The sequence below is a fragment of the Vicugna pacos genome, chromosome 2 (assembly GCF_048564905.1).
Source record: "Vicugna pacos chromosome 2, VicPac4, whole genome shotgun sequence".
Classification (NCBI taxonomy): Eukaryota; Metazoa; Chordata; class Mammalia; order Artiodactyla; family Camelidae; genus Vicugna; species Vicugna pacos.
The window spans coordinates 21,069,951-21,082,535 of record NC_132988.1 but is presented as its reverse complement, the minus strand read 5'-3'; the positions used below and the strand labels follow the sequence as shown (position 1 = coordinate 21,082,535).

The window sequence follows — 12,585 nt, the reverse complement described above, 5'->3', positions numbered from 1 at the left end:
TAAGATTTATGTCAGAGAATGTTTAGCCTATGTTTTCTTCTAAGAGGTTTATAGTGTCTTGTCTTATGTTTAAGCCATTTTGAGTTTATTTTTGTGTATGGTGTGAGTGAGTATTCTAACTTCATTGATTTACATACAGCTGTCCAGTTTTCCCAAAAGCATTTGCTGAAGAGACTGTCTTTTCTCCATTGTATATTCTTGCCTCCTTAGTCAGAGATTAATTGACCAAAAGTCTGTGGATTTATTTCTGGACTCTCTTTTCTGTTCCATTGATCCATATGTCAGTTTTTGGACCAGTACCATGCTGTTTTGATTACTGTAGCTTTGTAGTATTGTCTGAAGTCTGAGAGTGTTATTCCTCCAGCTTCATTCTTTCTCTTCAGTATTGCTTTGGCAATTCTGGATCGTTTGTGATTCCATGTAAAATTTAAGACTATTCTGTGAAAAACGTCCTTGGTGATTTGATAGGGATCACAGTAAATCTGTAGATTGCTTTGGGTACTATGTCCATTTAACAATATTAGTTCTTCCAATCTAAGAACATGGAATATCTTTCCACTTCTTTAAGTCATCTTTAATTTCCTTAGTCAACATTTTATAGTTTGTTTTTAATCTCACCTTCTGAAATTTCAAAATGTGTTAACATTTTAGCTAATGTAGTGTAAAATACATTAAGATAACATTGTCTAAAATCTAAAAAGGGATGGAGGAACCATGGGATTAAATGAGTGGCTGGTATGTGAGTGAGAGAACTATGCTGATGGCCTGACACTGGAAAGGCAAAGAGAACCCACACCTGGGTAGCGCTTTCTTATCCCAGGACCCATTCAGGCACTTTGACTGGAATAGAGCATTTATACTTAGAACCACTCTGTTAAGTTTCAAGTTAACATTATTATGAGGTTAAACCAAATGAAATTGCCATTTTTGCAGGTAAAAAAATGATTATATATTGACAGTTTCCAGTGGTTCAACCTAATGTTCTCTTTTTATGGAGGAAAAAAGCTGATGTGTAGAGACAGTAAGTAATTTTCCCAAATCATACAGTTTCAAACCCAGATTTTATTAATCTCAAATCCATTCTTATTCTACCATACTGGGCTGCCTTCCAAAGAAGCTGTGTTGTTGCTTCTCTGTTGATGGTGAGGGAATCATTTAAAATGTCTCCTTCATGGTTTCCATACCCCTAATAATCTATTAATACCACCCATCTACTTGATAGGGTTGTAATTAGGACCAGATGAACGTCTATGTAAGACTAGTTGGGGAATATGTCCTGGAAACTTATTATCATATTCCTTTTTCATTCTGCCCAGGAATGTGGCCAAAAGATATAACATCAACCAAAATGGAAAACATAACTTTCCTTGATAGAAAGTATATCTTTACAGTCTCTCCCCTAGAATCTCTTAAATTTCTTACAATTGGGAAAAATTATCTTCTACTCTAGAAAAAATTTCATAGCTTAGAAATAGTTTGCATTTGGAGGCTGAAAAGATTAAAACTGTGTAAACATCATTGACTTACTTCTTAGGGATAGACTCTTGACTGGATTGTTCAGGAAGTTTAATAAGTTTAGACACTCACAGCACCTAGTACAACTTTTCTTACACGTAGTAAATACTCAACGAATATTACATGGATAACAGAATATAGAAAGCAAAGGAGGGAGAATGAGAGATTAAAAAAAAAACTCTTACCATAAACTTTGCAGGATTACTGATGTCAGAATGTCTTTCTAGACTGCTGAATTTCTGAAGATTGTCTGAGGAATATAATATAGTTGTTTGAATAAGTAGGGTAATTGGTCTTACTTGAAGGTACGTGTGTAGAGTCCAAATGTGTACTTCTCTTTCCCTCGAGTGTGCCTGGAGCCACCAACTCTACTGGATGCTAATGAAACAATGGCTACCAGACAGACACGTTCTTGCCCTTAGCCAGCTCTCAGACACTCTGGTACTCTAAAGTCTCTGCTCGGGACATTGATTTTATGGAAGCGGAGTAGGCTCTTTGAGCAGGAAGAGCTTAAAGAAGATGAAAGAACAGCTGTCATTTGGGTCATTAAGGAACATTTACAGGAACAGGGAATCACAGGAAATTGTTTGGGACTTTGGATGTCCAGTCAGTGCTCAGCTGATATGTACATGCCCAGCTCCCTCTGCCCAGAAGTGAGAATGTCAAGATTATGGAATGAGTGTGGACTCTGGGAAGGGAGGCACTAGCAGCCTAGCAAACCTGTGTAAGAATGAGAAGGCAGTACTTTTAGGTGCAGATCACAGCCATTAAGTCTCTGTCCTCAACCCCTCTGATCCTAGGAGTTTCTGCACACCTGTATTTGTTCAGGTTTTCAGCAGAATATTCCGTGGTGAACTGAAAAGCTTGGCACAGGTGGTAAGTACTATTTCCATGCTATTTAATCATAGAAACATATACATATATGTATTGTATATATTAAATATATTAATTTATGTATATTTCTGTATTTGTACATAATACATTTATTAACATATTTATGGTTTCTAATTTATATTAATAAACAATAATTATTATAATGAATATAACTTCATATTAATTATATAGATAGTTAATGATTACAAAATTTAAAATAAAAATTAATAAATAGATTTGTTTATATTTATAAATATATTAAATGTATATATAGAGAGAGGCTTCTCATGTTATAGAAGAATTGGTACATACATAAAGGTGAACAATTTTCTGCTCAGTGTATGTAAAACTATGAAACAGTTTATTACCTTTTAAATAATGATAAATGTAGTATAGATGGGCTCATTAACAAGTCCTATAACTCTTAGTAGCATGATTTGGATTATAACAAAGTCCAGGAATACAAGCCTGAGTACATCACCCAGCGTATAACAGGTACCTAAGAACACATGAACGTGACGAGTTTCGATGAGAGATTGGAGACGTTGTGTGGTTAGAACCAGAGCATCCATCAGGGAGAAAGCTGGGGTCTGGGATGTGACCCAGGATATTCCTGGGTAATGGCAGGCGGCAAGTCTACACTCTTCATATGCTATCTATGCACATGCCCTAAATGAATTCAAGTCCTCATTTTGCCACTTTGTAAAGATATGCACTAGACAGGTCTTGATGAGATTCTCCATTCGAGTGACACCTGAAGATTTGGCTTCAGGGCTACAAGGCTCAGGAACAGCAACTTTGTGTTTATGTGGGTATACACATGTGTGCCTTCAGACAAGAACAGAGAATAACATAAAGTTGCATTGTTTAAATTTTTAAGTGCCGTAACTATTAATGATTTATCTCAGATGTTCCTTTATGAGGTTTCACACTCTGAAAATAGCATTCTTAACAAATTTGTAACTGAGGTTTATGAAGTATAAGACCAGATTCATTTAGCTTTATTTTTTTTCCTAGGTAGAGGTTGGTAGGACTACTATATAAAGTAATTCTTCAGTGGAGGATATCCCACAGAAGGGAGGATTTCAGTGGGAACTTGCTGTGGGGAAAGCCCAGGGTAAAAATCAGAAATGGCATGAATTTGGGGAGTGCTGACTTGCCCAGGCAAAACTCAAAGTTACACCCCTCTTTCCCCCTACGTGGTCCTCTTCATAGCATTCATAACAAAAGTTTTCATAACCAATCCAGAAGTCAGAGAAAAACACTGACCTTGACCTGTCTGACCTTGAGCTTTTTCAGATTCTAGTTCTGCTCCTCCTTTGGGGTGTGACTTGGACCAGTATGAACAGGCAGGGCTGGGAAGTGCATGTGGCAGCAGAAATACCAGTTAGTTTATGATTGTCAGATTTAGCAAACAAAAATACAAGACACCTGGTTCAACTGGAACTTCAGAGAAACAAGGAATAGTGTCTTTAGTATGAGTATGTCCCAAATATTGCATGGGACATAACACATACTAAAAATAAATTTGTTGTTTACCTGCTTTTTAAGTTTAACTGGGTCCCCAGTATTTTATCTGGCAAGCTTTTCTTGATTTAGTGGAGGAAACTACCATTTAAACGTTGCCAGAGTTTCGCTGTAGATATTTGTTGAGATTGTTGTTTTGCATAGTGATATTTGATTGGCCCCCTTCAGATAATCAAATGTAAAGGAGAAGGGAGGACGCACCCAGCATTCTGGGCACAGAGTCTCACAGGAATTTTTTGGTGGCTTGTCAAAGGCCACTTGTCTCAAGACTTCCTTGATATTCAGAGATGATAGCATCCAGATAGGAAGTGGGTGTGTTTGTACTGACCTTGGAGTCTCCCAAGAGGAAAGGAATTCAGGTTCTCCGAAGCCTGTTATTGGAAGTTTTCATCTAATGGAAGCCTGAATAATGGACTGACATGGTCCTGACTGACATCTTTGTAGGGGAGCAAAATTCACCACCCCAAATGTCTCTTTGGCATGCAGATTATCTCTAGCTGAAGACAATAAGGTACACAAAGACAGGATGAAACTTTGACCTTCCCTCTAACTGCCTGAAAGAATTCACACGGGAATTTTTCTGCAATAGAACCTTCACATTTACAAAGAATATGTGCCAGGTGTGGTAGGGGCAGCTTGGCAGGGCCTCATGATCAGAGTCCACTCTGCCCCTGGTTGTCTCTGCTTGGTCTAGCAAATGTTCATTTACCAAACGTTTGTCTTCCTCCCCTTTGAAGTCCCAAACCACTATCGCCAACATCCTCTCTTATCTTTTGCTGGAGATGGTAGTTAGGAGGAGGGTTTCAGCCATTTCGGTGAGTTACTCAGTTTTCCTGGGTTTCTCCCACATACACATGTTAGTAAACTTTTATTTGGTCTTCTCTTGTTAATTGGTCTTATGTCAATTTAAGGTTTGTATTTTCTTCACAATAGTTCTTGCTGTGATGTTTGATGGACTTTTTGTGACTCAACAAATTCATCAAAGAGAACAGGCCAAGCTCCATCTTCATCGAAGTTACTAAGATCAGCATGGACTGTTCTGCTGAATTTTAATACACTGCACCATTTATTATCCAAACTAGGACACTTAAAGCATAAAAGGTGAAGCTGAAAATAATGAAAAGGCACAAATTGTTCCATAGAAGGTATTAAATGGGTCCTTTCCCAGATAAATTGGTATATGTGTTCTCCCCAAACGTTCCTGGAAATTCTGACTCGATTGGCCTGGGGTGGGGCTTCAAAAGCTCAACAGGTGAATCTCATGAGCGACTTGCTTGTGAATCACTAGCATCTTCTTGATGTCTTTTGCAGTCTGTCCAGTAGGACCTTATGTCTTTTATACTCCGGAGCCAGTAGTTGACTATGAGTGAGTATCTAAATTCTGGGTATTGAGGTTTAGTCTGTAGTTGGCAGTACTCACTGCTTTTTCTGAGCCCTCTTGCTACTCTTTTCTCTTTCTTCCCGGTGACTCTACAGATCAGAAGGAAAAATCTTGAGGCCAGTTTTACTTATTTTTCTCTAAAGAGAAACTTATTTCTTAAGCAGTGTTTCTGGAACTGTGACCTACCATGGAGAAAGTAGATTAAAAAAATGGTTGCGCCCTTGGAAAGAATTTATTTAGTCATTCTTGAATTCAGGTCATTTTAGTGAACAGAGATGAATGGTCTATCCAGTTAAGGTGAGAACCAGGCATCTCGTGTGAAGATTACTCAGACAGTCACTGACCACAGCACCCCAGCGCCTCTGGTTTGCCCACGGAAGGCACCTAACAGTCAGCTCTTTCAAATGAGAGAAAATCCCATTTATTATTTAACTAGGACTCAGTCTGCTAATGTAGATCTTTTACATTGCTCCTTATTGCCCTCTTATAAAAAAAATAAGCTAATTAAAAAAACCCCAAGAAAACAATGTGTCAGTCAGCATTATCCACGCCATATCTGTGGTTTCTAAAGGAGTCCTTAGTCTTCCCTGTGTCCTACTGTGTGATGCCACCTGTCCACTCAGAGATTGTTGGATAAAGTTAGGCAAGGGAATCCAGAAGAGCCACAGGCACAGCAGATGACGCAAGCCAATATAGTTTCCTTTCTCTAGAACATCACCTGGCAGAAGGGGAGGAGCAGAATTTGAAGGTCAGAATGTAAGAAAGGGTGGGGAGACTGGGATGGGCCACTTGCAACCCAACTATATGAGTGTGACAGGAAGTAAAAGAAAGCAGATGCGTGTTGTGGACAATGTGGCATGAACATCAGTACTGGTCTGTGTGCTGTTGTTTACCACTCTGTGATAAACAGAGAGAAAGAGAGGGAGCTAAGCTTTAGATTCCGAAACATCCAAATATTCCATTTTGTGTTTTATAGAAGTATTGGTCTGTGATGGGTTGGGGAGTGGTGAGTAGGAAGCGTTCCCTAACCCTAGGTAGTTTGACAAGCCCTGGACCAGAAGCAGTGGGTCATAGTTAGGAAGTAGGAACCACCCACAGAAACAGAGTCATATTAATGGCTGAGTTTTAATGAAGATTCATGTGAGTAGTTGTTGCTGAAGCCCTTAGGGCCACCTGGAGTCCTGAACCATCCCACTGTCCATCCTATCCTATTCTTCTTGGGTTCTGATTTATTTATGGGCTTTCTTACATGTGGGTGAATTTCTGGCCCTTGCAACTACAGAACTGAAGAATATTTTTAAAAAAACAAACAAAGAAAACATCTACACAATTGTATTTGGTGTTCTAATTTATTATATAGTAGGATTGAGAAGTGTCTTTAAATTTTTTCTTTTTGCATATTGAGTTGTCATACCATTGGAAATGCAGGAATTAACGATTTATTGATTTAGTGACAGAAGTGTTGAATGGACTGGTGGACAGTTACTCAGGGCATAACATGAGTTTGTACTTGATCTTACCTTGATACTGACTCCTGGAGCATCTGTGTTCTCTGCAGAGGATTGTAAAATTGAACAAAATGTATCATAAATAATTCTGATAGATATTCCTTCTTCTTTTCTTGCCAATAAATGGGTGCAAGACAAGGAGGGCTAGGGGTTTTTCTTCCTATCAGAGACACAAATGCAGAGGACATTGAGCTCCAGAGAGCTGTAGGTGAGACCTGATGCCACAGTGTTATTGGTGGTCAAGAGCAGGCCAAATAAACAAAACCCTAACTGGTCAAGGTGTGAAATGATTGTTGGGTCCCTGATCTTCTACAAGGTGGAAGCACACTGAGAAATCTCCTACCCTAAAGAGGGCATTTTCCCAATTATCTCTTCAGATGTGCTCAAGGAAGATAATAGAAAAGAAAGGACATCCTAGAGTGAAGTCAAGAGCCATGGAACACAATGGACAATGGACTTATGTGCTAGTGTCAGGGCTTAGACTGGCAGCCAACCAAGGAGAAGTCACCAGCTCCTGAGTACAGAGCCCTTGAAATCCTTACAAAGATTTCAGAGTTGCTGTGGATCAGTGTCTACTGCCTTCTTCCCATTGTTTTCTTTTTCCCATGGGACAACTTATGGCCATTATTCTGTCCAAATTCACATAAATAGGCTTCCAGATCAAGAGGACCCACATCTGTACACCTGTGAGATGTTTATGAGATTCTAGACTTTGACCTTGGTTTCATATTAGTTTGTCCCTCTTGAGAGAGGAGATGAATGTGCTTTGCCTGTAGAAGGAGGGAAATACACAATTGGGATCAAAAGGGAGAACTGTGGTACATTATGTTATTGTCTTCAAATATTTATTGCCTTTCTGTGGGCGGATTATGCCTCTCTGTTCCATTTGCATCATGTAACTTGCATTGGACAAAAAAATATGAGTAGAAACAGGAAGCCATTCATGGTTCTTCCTCATCTCTTTATTCCATCCTAGGAAATAGTTTCTTCATCAGCTTATGTCCCAGGACAAAAAAGCTCTGTAATAGACTGGATCATGAACTAGGAAGGATATGTAACATGATCAAGAATTAAATTTTTGTGGTCATATGCTCCTAAGACTATGGGTTCATTTGTTATTGCTGCATAAGTTAGCTAAGATGAGTGATTCTCTCTCTTTCTATCTTTTGATTTTTTTAAAGCAAAATTTTGATCCTGTTTCATAGACAGCTGTCTATCCTGTATTTTTCCTCCTAAATGGTTTTGGGAGACATTTAAAAATATTCAGCAGTGGTCTTCAAAATATGAAGTAAATGGATTTTTTTTACTCTTAAAGTCAACTGAAAAGTTAGGTTCATGAGAACGTATAGACAGACAGAGGTCCTCTGAGTGGGATATTAGCAGTCCCTTGGGATTTTTCTTCACTTTTTCTAGGCGACAGTTGGATTTACGCCATGGCTTTATGAATTCATAAAGTAGTAAAAACAGTAGTAAAACTCTGGCTGGTTTTCGAAGCACCTGTCTGACCTGTGTGTTCCTTTATCACTTGTGTTCTAATAATTAAGACTTGGTCACCCAGAAGGTGGGTAACACAGAGAGCTTGAACATCCCTTCCTGCATTTCTTGTTATCCCCCTATTTCTTTTGCTCTTTCTTTAAATAAGAGAGAATCTACCTATTGACTTTAAGGGGATAAGGAAAAAAATATATTCGCAAGAAATAGTTGAAGCACATATGCTTTAAAAGAAAATCTGTTATATGGCTTGTAATTGTCTCCTATATTTATTTTTTAACTTAACATTAAAGAAGCCGACATTCCCATGGCCTTGGAGCCAGGCTCTGGCTTTCCAGGAAAAGTAATTCAGACACAGCTATTTTATGGCAATTAAACGGCTTAGAGGAATGCTTTTAACAATTCCGAGCCTGTCAAACAAGAAGACATTATCTAAATGCCTTTGAAAAGATTTTAGTTTCATTATTACTTCTTGTCCATTTAGGCAAATAAAGTTCATGAGAGAAATGCCATTATTGTGTGTCTTATTTTAAATGTGCACAAATAATTCTGTCATACCTTCTGTAAACCCTATAAATAAAAAGATTGAGAACTGGGAATTATTCCTTAAAGAATCAATCAGAAAAATACGTGGATTATATTTCTTCAGAATATAATTCAATAAATTGCTTATGCACAAATTTACTTATTTACTGTTACTTTTTAGGCATCTATATCATACATAGCACCATAGACAAATACAAATAAAAACCAAAATATAATATGATAGAGATAGTGTAAGTCAGTTTCCTTCCCATAATTTAAGGATAAATAAGCGAATTTTGATATTTTTTGTTACAATAACTCTCCATTCCAAACTGTTGGTGAATCTCTCTTTGACTTGCTCCAAAAGACATATTATTTTGGCTTTGGATTTACTTTTACAAAATGAAGTTTCCTAGCTTCATGATAAACTACATACTTTATTTCCAAGGGACTCAATCAAACAGGATACTATATATCCATGTTTCACTTCCTAAAAATTCCTTTAGATGTTTCTGTTTTGTATTTCATCAGAATCAATACAACAGGCCACTGGGAAAGACACCGCCTGAAGCTGGCTTCCTAACGAGATGAATTTGTCCTTTAAGGACAAACATGGCTCTTTGAAAACAGAATTTAATGAAGTTAATGAATGAAAAATATGGATGATGGAATGCAGATACATCATTACTACCTCAATATTTATAAGCCGAGAATCATCTGTACTGGGGAGACGTCCTCTTCTACTTAGCTTGCAGGCAAGTCTGTTGCATAACACAATTTTAATAACATTTGGTTTTATAGTACAACCTGCGTTTTTATTAGAGGATATCCACTCAAGCTGAAATAACAAAAAACAGATCCACTGATTTTTTTATTCCACGACTAGTCTTTTTAAAGGATATAAAATGTTGAAATGACTCTTCTTTATTATATATGAGTGCCCATATGTCTTAGAAATTTAAACGTAATAGGACACGGTGATATGTTTGGGAAGGAGAAAAGGCATTTGCAAGCCGTTATTACAGATGCTATGGATTATGGGCAGGGAGCTCAGTGGGAGGAAGGGAAAAGGGGACAGAGAATTCCAAGCTAGCCCTGGTTCCTTCTGAGATGCGCAGATGTTTGGGGCAGATTTTCTCTTTGTGCCGCTTTGGTGGTGCCGCAGGGCCTCCCCCTGCTGGGCTCATCTGGCACGACGCCTCTCGCGCTTGTTTACTGCACCCAGGGTTTACGGAGCTACTTTCTTTTGTCTCTTTCTGTTCGAGGTTCATTATCCTTTGACAGAGAGTCCTCCTGGTCAGGGCTGAAAATGAACGGAGGCTAGCTCTCTCGGGAAGGGCCTCATCTCCTCCACCAGAAATACCTTATTCCATTGCCCAAACAGCTCACCAACTGCCTCTCCTGCCTTCCATTAAACCTGTCAGATCCCAGTCCTCCTGTCTCTCACACTCCAGGAATACAGCTCAGGCTCTCCAAGTCGTCCCACTGAAGCCCTTTTTGCAAAGGATAGCAGCCCACCTTTTCCCCTGGAGGTGAAACTCACAAGTTAGCGCGCGTGCACACACATACACCTCTTCACAAATTATATCATCATCTCCAGTCCCTTGACCCTTTTAATATTCTCCTTGTGGTTTTGGAATGGCCTGACTGGTTCTCTGATATCCCTTTTAAAAATACGCATTTTGCTTTGGCACTTCTCTTTGGAATTCCAAATATAATATATTGCTGTGACTTAGCTGGAATTTCCAATTTAGCATTGTGTTACACTGTATTAGAAAAGGTTTTATACTTCTGTTGGAAGAGAAGGGGAAAGATTAGTTACAGGCACACACATAAAAGGCCAATTACCTAATAGGAATGTTGAAAATTAGGCAATTTTAAATTATACACAAAACACAGAGATGTGTGAGACAAGAAACTACCTGGAAGCCACATGTCCACCTCACCTGCCAACTGCACTCCGACAAGCTATTCCTCGCCATTCATGCAGGCAACGGGGATGGGCCATTTTAGTCCGAAATAGTCTTAGGAAATCAACTTCCTCTGCTATGAAGAAACATGAAGGTGATGGTTTTAAAAGGTGATTTTTCCCACATCAGACTGCCCATTTCAAAATGTTAAAAGTAGCTAAACATTTGGTCTTATAGTACATTTATAGTACAAAATGCATTCCTTTGTGTAATTGTATCTTTTCTTAAAGAAAGTTTAGGCATGGTTAATGGGCTCTTTATCCACCCCATCTCTAAAATTAGAACCCTCCACTTCGGTCCTCCTCTCTGGGTCATTCTTCCTGACATCTGATCATTTCCCAAGTACAATCAATTCTCTGCTGGTCCGATGGCTGGCATCTTAGAACATTAAAATTAGGAACGGTGTGGCCAGATTGTCATCTTAATCCTGAAATATTTTCTGAAGCAAATGTGAGGGAAAAAACGAGCGCATTCACAAATAAGAAAGACTAATGTCTATAAAGTTTCTCCAGCTTTGTCATCTGCAGAAAGTACTTATTTTGCAGGTTAGGGTTTTCTGTCAGTTGGAGTAAAGGATCACTGTTAACTGCTTTTCTCAGCTCACACAGGCAGTCATTTGCCCTGTTTCCTGTGATTATACTGCTGTTACTAGCACCTCCCGTGCTGTATTTTAATTGCTGTGTTAAATAGCGTCTCTCTTACGTAAGACAGAACTCCTTAAGGTTAAGGGTCTTATTCACCTTTGTGTCCCCGTGTCTAAGGACAGTGCTTAGAACAAAGGACCAATAAATGCTGAGTGAATGAATAAGCGGTTGAATGAATAAATGAATGAAAACTAGGATGCAATCAAATATGATTTACTTTTGTCAACATTTTGAATCTTACTGTAATTTTTTTAATGTGTCTGTCTCGTCTTGACTGTGAGTCCTAGAGGGTATGAATCTTTTCTTGCTTATTCCACCAACTTCAGCATTTAGCATTGTACCTAGTGCCTAAAATATAGTAGCTGCTCAGTTAATGTTTGTAAAATGAAGAAGTGAATGCATTAATTTATGAGACGTGCAAGAATTAGTACCCTGCGTAGTCTGTGTCTCATACTTTCATTATGCCTACTCTTGTCCTCATTTTTTGGGGACTTGAAACTGTAGTTGAAATCCCCCCCAAAAAAAGACCTTTGGGAGTCACTTCTCTGCATCTAAAATATCAGTTTTGTTTTTTAAGATAATAATGTTTGCTTTGCCTTTCCTTTCGTTCCTTTCTGTCCTTTTCTTCTTTCCTTCCTTTTCTTTTCTTTCTCTGTTCTTTTTCTTAAGTAACCCGGATCTTGAATGAAGACCATGTTAACCAGTGCACTCAGGATAAGTCTTTATGGAACTGATACTTTGGTTTATAAGCTCCATTGTCTTTGTCCAGTTCATGCTGCTGGTGTTGGATGACTTAATGAAAATGCCTGAGGTGGACAGATAAAAGGACTACAGAGCAAAGTCATGACACGGGCTTCTATCCTGAAGAATACTTGTTGCAGAATGTCCCTGGCATTAGGTAAAAATAGATAAAATATAGCATTTTCAAAGCCCTAATCTTATATCAACACAAGTGCCCTGCTCTTGTTTTAACCCTGGCTTGGCACTGCTTGACAACAGATTACAAAAGGAAGAAATTGCTCTTTCTTGTTCACAAGACAGATCTAGTCTGCGTATATCAAAAGACCAGCTCTCTTTTGCAGCCTCTGGACCACTCTCAGGCCTACAGTCTGCTTCTCTGTCCAAAAGACAAAAAAGCAAAGCAAAACAAA

At 38.6% G+C, this 12,585-nt stretch overlaps 1 long non-coding RNA gene across 1 annotated transcript; it reads right to left on the bottom strand.

The window, feature by feature from the left end:
* Positions 1–4,960: 4,960 nt before the first annotated feature.
* LOC140700000 (uncharacterized) lies at positions 4,961–7,279 on the bottom strand. Its single transcript, XR_012078203.1, has 2 exons — positions 6,817–7,279; positions 4,961–5,385 (listed from the first exon to the last, which is right to left on the bottom strand). It is a non-coding gene; the product is annotated as an uncharacterized lncRNA (long non-coding RNA).
* Between the last annotated feature and the right edge of the window lie 5,306 nt (positions 7,280–12,585).